Source organism: Amia ocellicauda, chromosome 8, assembly GCF_036373705.1.
Source record: "Amia ocellicauda isolate fAmiCal2 chromosome 8, fAmiCal2.hap1, whole genome shotgun sequence".
Lineage (NCBI taxonomy): Eukaryota > Metazoa > Chordata > Actinopteri > Amiiformes > Amiidae > Amia > Amia ocellicauda.
Window position 1 is genome coordinate 26,215,688 of NC_089857.1, and position 11,945 is coordinate 26,227,632.

Consider the following 11,945-nt stretch of genomic DNA (forward strand, 5'->3'; position numbering starts at 1 on the left):
GAGCCAAGCCCTACATTTACATTTAGGGTTAGGTTTGTGTTTTTTTGCAAACATTTAATGTCATGATAGCGATAAAAGACACGATTGGCAATAGCATAGTATTTACATTGTTTAAAAGTAATATTTCGTCAAGTTTGCAGGCATGGTTTTGACTAGCTTAGATTTGAACTGCATGTTATACTAATATTTGAAATTTGTGGTTGGCTCAGCTCCAAAATTTGCTGACAACATAATGTCAGGTTAACCTCATTAAACATACCTAGATGGTAATATGATCCCCTCAATGACATCTACGATCTAGAAAACTTTGACTTGCCAAGTAAATCAATAGAACCAACATTCATCCATTGAAACCTCGATGAATGTGAGCTCTATGCTCCTTAATCCAGATAACCTGCAGAACCCTCACTTATGCCCCTTTTCCACCGGACCCAGAGCCAAGCTGGAATTTAGCCTGGTACAGGTCAGATGTTTCTCCACTGCAATCCCTGAGCTGAGATAATGTGCCAGGGCTCAGTAAGACAAATGTGCAGGTGATTAATCAATAAAAGCAAAAACAAATGCAAGGTAAAAAAAAATCCATTAGAGTGACAAAGAAAACATAAGTGATAAACAAATTAAACAACTGATAAACTAATTATGGCCCCTGTCACCTCCTGTGACACACAACAAATCCTGTCCTCCTTGTATGCATTGAGGCATTCAGTACAGCATTTAGATTAGAGTCAGCCAAGCCTCAACTGTATGAGTTCACTGGAAAAATGCAAAGCAATACTTTACTAATTCAGAACCAGCAAATGGAGCATTAACAAACCAGGTGGGAACATTTCTCCTTGGAGGGAATTATATGTGTTTGAACACATTCTGGACAGCCTGTCGACATGAATCAGTTCAGGAGCAATTTCACTGGAACTGAGTACATTCCTAAACACCTTTTCCACATTCCAAGAGAGACATCTTTTACAGTTGATGTAATGGGGAAAAAACATATTCATCCAGTCATATAATACTGCAAGCCATTTTAGGAACAATACAGTATATTTTTAACTAATATTAATCAGAGGAACCTCCAATTCAGATTCCTCACCACTAGTGTTACATGCAGCACAAACATGTGACCTCCCCACGGTTTAACATTTAACATCTGCCAAACAAAATACAGTCAAGCACAGGCACTAATTCAAGAATGTGCTGCATTCTCTAATGAAGACATTGACATTGGCTGCATTCCAGGACTATAGGATTGATAATCTTACTGATAAAATCCTGGTACATTACTTATATATTTCCATTCCATGACCTCTGGATGTGTAAGTGCAGATGTATGTTCAAGATCTGTTAGTGAAGGAATGGATCAAACCCATTGTTTTAACTTAAGATGTAACCACAGTATGTGTATGGAAAAATAATGTAATGCTGTGGCATGCTATAAATACTATAAAGGACAGACCCCCCTTTACTTCAACAAGTTTAACGCTCTGGATCAAGGTTCAGTGTTTTTTTCTGCCAAGCTTTCCAGAAGCAAACAGTTGTCATAACACCTGGGCGGCTTTATGAATGGATTCACATTGACATTTGGACTACCATAATATATGGCAGCCTTCCAACTCTGCATGCAAAAAACTGCTTACAGACCTGTGAGATGAAATATGAAGACACACTGGTTTATAGCAAAACCACCCTGTGGAACAAATGAGGAGTGTCCCCAGGAGACTGTGAGAGTGTGAAACAAAGGCCTGCAAAAAAGTGAACTATTGAAGAGGGAGATCCGATAGCTTGGTACGCTCAACTCTGACAAAAAGTGTTACACAGATTGCAATAAGGCTGCAGTAGAAGAAGAGAATAAAGACGGCAATCTATCAATAACAGAGACAGCTACAGGTCGATATGTTGATGGGATACCTAAGTAACAGTGGATTGTTATCTAGTATCTACTATGCAACAACAGATAACCTAAGCCCAATGTGCAAAACAGTAAATGCAACAAGCATAATCAGAGAAAACAGTGCATAGAAAGGTTTGCAAGCCATTTATGGTTTGTATTTCAAACCTCCAGCGATTACTAGCCATCATATTGTATTTCAGCAAGACAGTAATATGTAGTTTCTTATGTAAAGTGTATTTTTTTCCTTGGTTTAACTCTAGTCAGCTTTTAACATTACTGCAAGGATTTTTTTATTTTATTTTATTTTATTTTTTTAATGTCAGTCAAGTCATCACATAGCTATTAAAAAGCACTATGGGGCAAGTATCTACAGCAGACTAAAATAACCTGTTTATTAATTGCATTAAAAGTTAAAAACATAAGAACCATTTGTGGCTGAAAACAATCCAGGTAATGATATGATCCATTACAATAAATCATTCTACGTTTGGTAATTCAATTGTGTGTAACAGTTCATGTAACAGTTTTTTTTTTCCCCCATTCTTAGTCAGGAGAGTTCACCTTCTCTCCTCATACATGGACTATCTTCAGTAGTCACCACCAATCGGCTTGTCAACTGCCAGCTACTGTTTTATTTTTCATTTATATTTTCCTGTCACTTCCGTTTATACTGTCAGTCAGGCACTACTCAATTGGTTGGATTTTTGATGAGATGTAAATCCAAAACTTCAGTGACTTTCTATGGGTTTACATCCATGCAGAACATTTAACATCTAGCCCTAGGAGTATCTTGAAATTTGGGTTTAGACCAAAATCTAAAAGCTTAATGCTTAAGCATTTATGTCCTTCTCTGCATTCCATCTCTTATTCTCCTATAGTTGTATTGGTAAAAACACAAGGACATCACAAATATGTTTAATCCAAAATAAATATAGTTATATAGTAAAAATGTTATCATCAAACTGAATGAAGCACTGATTTAAAGCTATTCTAACTTCCATAACACACACATCCAGTTACGTTCATCCTGTGTTCATAAATTCTTTGGCCACACTAGAATGGGCACCAGTTCTTAATGACTGATATATGAAGACCACTGGAGTAGCAAATTAATACCTGATGCACTTCATCTGAGTTCTTTAACAATGTTAGGGTCAGGTTGTCAACAGTTGTTCTTTGTGTTTGTAAAAGATTAATACCTTTGCATTCTTCCTGCAAAGGTTAACATAGCTTGGCACAGTAAGATGATCTGGATGGTTGAATGAAAATAAAAGTTGCTCAGAGAAGCATACTTCACATAATTTCAGTCTGAACAGTTTGTGGGATAATGTGATGCTTATTGACAATGTGATACAATTATTGTACATGGTCTTGTAGCTTTGGCCTCACCTTTCTTTGGGCCCAATCCGATGGTAATTTGGCATTTTGGGCCTGCATGACTAGTGGTAAACCATGGGCAGGGAGATTTCTTGATGAGAGTGCCAGGCTGCAGGTGGAGGTGTCGGGAAGCAACAAAAAGACATCAAGCCCAGGCAGGATCACTGGAGATGAAATAAGGACCCACTCTGGCCTGTGATTCAACACAAAAATATGTGATATAAGACAACAAGAAATTGAGCTTCAATATTGAACTATTGAAAAGGCAAAATTAGGTAAATTTTCAACTGTGACTAAATTGGATTAAGATGTTTAAAATTATACATTGACATAAACAGGGTTTTTAGTCACTTAGTCACTTTTTAAACTTTGACTATTGTAAGCTGATGTTTCTAGACGTTCAAGTTAGGGGCGTCATTAGACTTCAGCTTTTAACCGGTTGAGCCCGGTCACCCGGGGCTGACAGTGATCTGTTCGGTACAAGGGGGGGGCGGGGAGGGTGGTGCTGACGGTGATTTCTCCGGTAGGAGCTTGGGGGGGGTGCAGGGGGGTGCTGACGGTGATTTCTCCAGTACGAGCGGGGGGCGGGGGGAGGTGGAGGGGTGCTGACATTATGGGATGTTATGGGAGTTAATCTGAATTGGATCAAAACACCCGGGGCTAGTACTAAGTACTTACAATGCCGGTTCAAGTGAATATAACTGTAGTGGAACGTAATGTGATTTGTTTAGTTTAATACACATTGTTCATTACACTGTACTTATTTGTCAATAAGTTACCAGTGGAAATCACATGTCATGTTTTAAAGTGAAAAAACTGCATAATTTTACACTTTGGTCTTTTACATGTGAATTCTGCAAGGTGGGTCTGTGTAGACAAATTCATTACACTCAATAAATGCACAATAAATGTTGAACAAATAGAAATTGTGAGGAAAGTGGTGGGGGAAATAAAATCATGATACTAATTAGCACATCAGAGACTATCAGGCATAAGCAATTATGAAATCTGAGTTAAGGAATGAGTGGTGATTTGTGGTCAGTCTCAATTGTCTGATCTGTATTTGAACTAAGACAAAGCAAAATCAGTAAAACACGTTCAGGACATCATGGTAGTTAACAGCTTTTCCATTTATTAACTGAAAAAGATAATGGGGCCCCTGTTATTGTAAAGTTATTTCCCATCATAGCAACACAAAACAGTCAAACACATTTCATGCTCTGAATGTCATGAGGCAAGTATGAAAATACATGTCTAGGTTGGGGTTTTGTTTATGTAACACAAAACAAAAAACAACAGCAATAAATCATCTCTCTGTTATTGTAATGTATCACCACCTATAATTACTTTGAGCACTACTCATCTTTTGATGTTTGAAACCGGGTGTTATCGATTGTGTTATTTGGTGTACCTGGTCACACTGCTCCAGTAAGTATGAGGTGAGGGTTTAAAATATTAAAACAAAAATAGTGTGGATGACTCTAATGATCAATGAAGTGCAATACATTTCAAATTAAGGCAGCTGTACAAGCCACAGCCTATGTCAGTTCTTAAAAAGTGCCAGGTGTGTACGTGCAGTTTCACTTTTCAGTGATGAAAATGAGAAACCAGAAAGAGATAAAAACTATTTGGTTAGGTGCCTCCTTAAACTATGAAACACGTGTAACCCACTTTGATGTCATACAGAGTGTTAACAAGGCACCCATTCACTAGATTTCACACCTAGAATAAATGTAGGGTTTAATATAGCAAATTATTAGGATATTCCTGGTTCCCAGAATCAGATGAATTCCCGTTCTCCCTGTATTCCCTGCAACAAGATATAAAACTTAAAGGCCATGATACACTATGAAATCTCCATGAAATCCGATTGCATGCAATCCGAATACAGCCCACGATTTCCTCGAAATTTCCTCAAAAATTTCACAGTGAAATCATATGGTTCAATAAAATGCACAATGCACACACAGGTATATTTCACTTGGGGGACATATTACAAACAACTTCAAAACTTCAAATATAACACCCCAAACTGAAAATCACAATACCACTCAACACAGTACAACTGTCAAATAACCACATCTATACCATATAAATTACAAAACCTGTGCATACAAAAATAATTAATTAGTAGAAAAGTATCCCTATGTCAAATCCACCTATACAGATTTGCGCAATTTAATTGGTGCTTACTGCTACAAAACACAAGAGAATAAAATAACGATCTTTAACCAATTTGCTGCATTAGAAGGGTGGAAGGCACTGGTTTTAAAAGGAAGGATGGGGATGCTTACGTGTCTCCGCTAGTTACTGTCACGGCCAAAGATGTATTTATCCTTCAGCACTTTCTGTGTCTCCTACTTAGTTTTACAAACTCCCGGCTTGTTTGCTAGCCTCAGATTCTCGCTGTCCGCTCTCACCTCTCCTCCCCCAACAGAGCACTGGACCTGATGTTACTAGCATTTCAGTCTCCTGCTGTTGAACATCTGCAACAGATCAACTAACACAAAGTTTCAGGCGATTATAATGTATCACAAAAGTCTTATCCTGATCCACAAGCTTGAATAGTTCAACCGATAGCCTCTGAGCTACCACAGAAGGCCCTCTAAAATGCCTCAAACTTGGGGCATTTACCCCATGCAATATCTTTCACCCACACCTTCTCCCCTGGCAGATAGGATTGATGACTTACCGCTTTTACCGCTCCAAGAGACCCTGGTATCAGTTCCTGTATCATGAAGTCCTCCTCTCTCTCCCTAAGCCCTGGCTTAAATGCCTCCATAGAAGTGGGAGGAGATGAAGGTAACACATCCATGGTACATGGTACAAATCCATGGTCTCAGGCTGGGGAAACTCAGGACAAATCAAAACAAACCCACATGCTGATCATTAAGCAATAAACGTGAAAATAATGCGCCACACAATATAAATAAATAAATAAATAAATAAAGTGAAACCAAACTCCAATACCACAGAAAAAGGAAATGAAAAAAATATATAGTGCCCAAACATAGGTACTTAAATTATAAAGATAATTTGTGAAATTAAGCTGAGTTTCATCGTCTACACTCACAATACAAGGACAACAAACCACACTCTTGCAAGCTTAAATATGACCTCTCTAGCACACACTCAGCCTATACCACCATCTCATTATAATTTCCTTATGCAAACTACACAGCTAAACATGTTGTACCTACCATACTAAGCTAAAGTAGTTCCTACACCATGTCTCCAAAGGCTGCAATAGGAAATTGCTGTATCAGTGAGCCTAAATGCATTAATATTTTAAATCACAATAAAGCATCAAGACTGGTGTGAAAACACAGCAGCAAATAAATGATCAGCTTGAGTTGAAGGCGCCGGGTGTCCAAACTAAATCTCCTCAGGACTCTCTTTTCACTCGTTAGTGAATTTATGGGTAAGGTCTCTCTGAAAGGCAAGCTGCACAAGCTGAGCATGGCTCGTCTGCGATCTGTAAAAATGTTCTTCAGAACAGAGAATGAATTCTCGCACAAGGCTGTAAAAGCCCCAAATGATAAGGCATGTTTCATGGCAAGGCCTTTTTCCCCCTTCTCTATCAATTTGTGTGCAGATAAACTGCCTTAACACATATTATGTCTCAACTATTGGAGACTTTGTTATGTCCATTATGTGCTTTATGATATTAGTATCAAGAAATGTCTCGCTCTCTGGGTCAAGAACAGCAAGCATGCGAGCAAGCTGTTTGTTGCACTCACTGAAGCACTGATCCATCTCTCCAAGGACAGCATCAACTACACTGTAGAAAAGCCTCCGTAGGTCTTTTCGCTGTCCCTATGTCAGATTGTCTCTTCAATGACATGCTGGTCAATGTTCTTAGTCATTGTGCGTCTCCGTTTTGAGGATGCAGGAGTAGCGTTGGCATCACTGACACCATTCCATACCTCATTAAACATTAAACTTGGCCATGCAGCGGAGTTTATGCAAACACTCTGTGGCAATCACCAGTCCCAACCCGGTCAACAGGTCCATTTCCTCTTCCTGTAGGAGTTTGTTCGGGGGGTCCATAACTTCTCTCTCTATTCAGAGTGCATGCACAACCACCAGATGCAGTTGATGGTTTAGGAAGTGAACATATGGTATTTCTCTGTCCAACTTCTCTTGTAATAGTTTTGGATGCCACAATGCTTCTCCGACATTAGTGATGCTCCATCATATACCTGACTCAAGATCTTCAGTGTACTCAGTCCTGCTTTTGTTAGCTCTGTTATTATTCTGTCTGTCAATATCTTTGTATTTCCTGCATTTGTAGTAGCTATAATGAGAAGGCGCTCTTTTGCTTTGTTGGATTGATGCAAAGTGAATTACAATAGATGTATCGTCCCATCCACTTTAATGGTATACCATGAATCACCCACATCTTTGATGATTGCATCAGTCATCATATTACTAATTGTGGCAATCAATTTGTTCTGAATGTGTGGACTGGTGTAAGTGGCATTACGAGGAATACATTTCACTGTTTCGTGCATTTTAGGGTCCTTTTTGACTGTAATCTAGTAACGACAGGAAGAATCCATTATCCACTGGGGTACCACTGTAAAACAATTTGGTTGGGTTTGTCAGTTCCACTCAGGAGGAAGAAACAGTAGTCCATTACCAGCAGCACAGGATTGGAGAAGGGATGCAGGGCTTGTAATGGCAGCATTAACAAAGAAATTAAAGGCAATAGTTCGACATTATTTGATTATAAAAGATTATGTTTTAAATTAAATTGCTGCTTAAGAAATTAATTGGATCAATACATAAATATGTCTTAATAATAACAAAAACCGAAAGAAAAAAAACGTTACTGTACTAAAGGGGGGGAGGGCATAGCACAACACTTAACACTTAAGTGGCCACCAAATGCCCCTCTCTGGTGACAATCCTGTGCCAAATTCACTAAAGTCAGCTGTGTTTGGCCTCCCTCTCCTCAGAGCTCATCCTCCTCAATCTCTCTCTGCAGCATTTGACACCGTCGATCACTCCATCCTCCTCTCCTGCCTGGCTGACCTCTCCATCTCAATCCCCTTGGAATCTATGACACTCTCTCCCTCTTCTTCCACTATAGACCTAGGAGTCACCCTCGATCCTGCGCTCTCCTACACTCACCACATCACCATGTTGACACACACCTGCAGATTCTTCCTGAGCAACATACACCAACATCCGTCCCTTCCTCACCAACTACTCGACTCAGCTGCTCGTCCAGTCCCTGGTCCTCTCCCGCCTGGACTACTGCAACTCCCTCCTGGCTGGCCTGCCTGCATCTACTACCTGCCACTCCAGCTCATCCAGAACTCTGCGGCTCGTCTGGTATTCTCTCTTCCCCGATTCGCACACGCTACCCCACTGCTCCGCTCCCTCCACTGGCTCCCGATACCGGAACGCATTCAGTTCAAGATACTGACCCTCACCTACCGCTGTCTCGACCACACTGCACCGAGTTACCTTCAGACACTCGTCTCTCCATACATCCCCTCCAGACCACTGCGCTCCTCCAGTGCCAGAAGACTAACTCTGCCTCCTCTCCACTCCCCTTCCTCCAGAGCCGCTCCTTCTCATCCCTGGCCCCTAAGTGGTGGAACGACCTTCCCACTGAAGTCAAAACAGCAGAGTCCCTGACCTCCTTCCGGCAATTACTCAAGATGCATCTTTTCAGACTGTAGTTGTAATTTAGTTTCTCATTCTCCTGTAAGATTGCACGTATACAATGTTTTGTCATACTCTTGCCTTTACTTGTACTTTTATAGTTTATTTTGATTTCCCCTATGCTCCCTCTCCCTTAGTTCTTAACTTTGACTTAACATCTTGCCTGCACTTATCAGCTTTTACAATCTAGGATGTAAGACCTTATATATTGTTTACTGTATATCTCATATACACTTGTGTAAATTATGAATTTGTAAAACTGTATTATGCTTTGAATTGTACTGTATTATTGCACTTTGCTCTTATATTTTGTAAATCGTTCTGGACAAGGGCATCTGCTAATAAATAAATAAATAAATAAATAATGATGAAAAAAAATATGTTGGAGGTGGCGTATGGTAGAGGAACGAACATTCAGTTCTCTGGCAACAGGTCGTGTGGACATTCCTGCAGTCAGCATGCCAATTGCACGCTCCCTCAAAACTTGACACATCTGTTGCATTGTGTTGTGTGACAAAACTGCACAATTTAGAGTGGCTTTTTATTGTATCCAGCACAAGATGCACCTGTGAAATTATCATGCTGTTTAATCAGCTTCTTGATATTCCACACCTGACAGGTGGATGGTTTCACTTGGCAAAGTTCCCTCACAAAAAGGGATGTAAAAAATTTGTGCACAAAATTTTACAGAAATAAGCTTTTAGTGCAAATGGGAAATTCCTGGGACCTTTCATTTCAGCTCATGACAAATGGGACCAACACTTTATATGTTAATTTATATTTTTGTTCAGTATAATTTACTGCCAGACAAGAAAATCTTAAAGCGCTGAGACATTAGAACTGATCACTGTTTACCAAACACAATCCCAGCATTCCCACCGAGTTAGTACTTTTAAAGAAGGACAGTGAGAGACCAGAAGTAATGTTCTTTTAAATAAGTTAATGCTGTTGGCAGCGCTTCCTGTGTTTACTTTGTGACGGCATCCATACCTGTGGTTACAGAAAACTCTAAATGTGCCCTTCGCTTGGGCTGTGCTGCTGATTGTGACACTGATGTTGCAACTTAAATAGTTCTTACTTCCCCCAACATTAAACAATTCTGTTTAATTTCCCCACCCTATGGGTGTGTTCAGATAAAAAAAAAAAGATATTGAAAAATCAGTGGTCTAATGAATTGTACTTGTTTTTTCTAATGCTAGGGGTTTATTAATTAAGTAATGATTTTGCAAACGATTTAAGGAGTGCCATACATTTGTACTACAGCGGAAATGCTTGAGAGTCATCCTGTTAATGACTTGCTGTCAATCTTGTTAATTAGTTATTATGACATGGTCTTATTAGGATACATGAAAAAACACTCAGAGCACTTAACAGATTCAGGGTTTATAGTTAACTGGTTAATCTCTTTCAGAAAACCAAAATAAACAAACAAATATTTCAAAATATTATATTACACAATATAAAATACAGGCAGAATTGTACATAAGCATGAATTATAAATGTAACTCTTATATTTTGCCCCTAAAATATGCTTAACCTGATTGTCTGTTACTTGATTAACCAGAAGAATTTGTACTTTTCTTCACAGAACTCTATTGCATATTTCTACAGATCTTGCTATATTTCTAACAAGTTTGGCTGGCACCAATTCACAACCCTTCCTGTTGAACCATCAGGTAGGAACCCTGTCAAGCATGTGTGGGACTGTCTTTGACCAATCTGCCAAAACCTGCATTTCCTGCAAACATTGTCTGTACACATTCTTCTCCAGGAAGCAGGCTGAGTCCTGCAGACTATGTGCATCACTATGTGCATCATTTTCATCTGTGCACTCTTTGGCTGTAATACATATGGTTCTAGAATACACATGCTGTTTCCAGTGGTGTCAAATTGCTTATACATATATAAATGCAATATAAATAATGTATCTTAATAATTAAAGATTATGACTGTGTCACAGGTATTAGTGACATTAGCCCTTCTCACAACACATGTTTCCTTTGCAAACAGTTCACAGATCCTCTGCTAGACCCCCAGTCACTTCCATTCTTGCTGCAAACCAAAGAGCAGTGAAAATATATATTTTTTCTACAAGGCTACGAGATCTGGTGTTCTTGTAGCCTAATATTGAACAATAGAGATATTTTTTTTCACATATGGAATTACATATTTAGAGATTGGGTTGATATTTGTGGGTCTTAATTCAGTGCAATGCATTGATGCAGACCAGATTTTTTGGTCACTCAGTACAGTACATTGTTTTTTTCATCAATCAAAGATTCATCAATGTAGCTTCGTTCTTTGAAGCATCCTCGTGTTTTACATCACACTGACTTTCTTTTCAGGCCTGCATTTCTGGGAGTTCAGCCTTATTCTGAATATGAACATGGCTCAAAATTCCTTTAGCATTCTGAATACTAGAGGGATATCCCACCCTCAATATTCCAGATTTTCAGGGCTGAAATTTTAATTTTCTTTTGAATACAGTGTTTACAAGGCATATACACTACCGGTCAAAAGTTTTAGAACACCTCAATTTTTCAATTTGGTTTTTAAATGTACGCAGTTTAATGTCTCAATGTAGTCTGAAATTAAAGCATAGAACAAATAAACAATTGGAGATAAAAAATAAATCATGGAATCGTTTTGTTTAACAAAATGTAATCTACATTTTTGACTCATCAAAGTAGTCACCTTTTGCAGATATAACAGCCTTGTGGCATTCTTTCTACAATGGAAATCAAATATTGTTTGGGAAGTTCTTCCCAACACTGTTGCAGACGTTCCCACAAATGTGTTGCTTTGCTTTCACCCTTCTGTCTAGTTCATCCCAAACCAGCTCAATAGGTTTTAAGTCTGGAGACTGTGCTGGCCATTCCATGATGTGTAGTCTACCGTCTGGTTCTTTTCTTCTAAGGTAGTTCTGACATAGCCTGGAGGTATGTTTTGGATCATTATCTTGCTGTAGGATGAACCTCTGACCAACTAGGCGTATACCAGAGGGTAT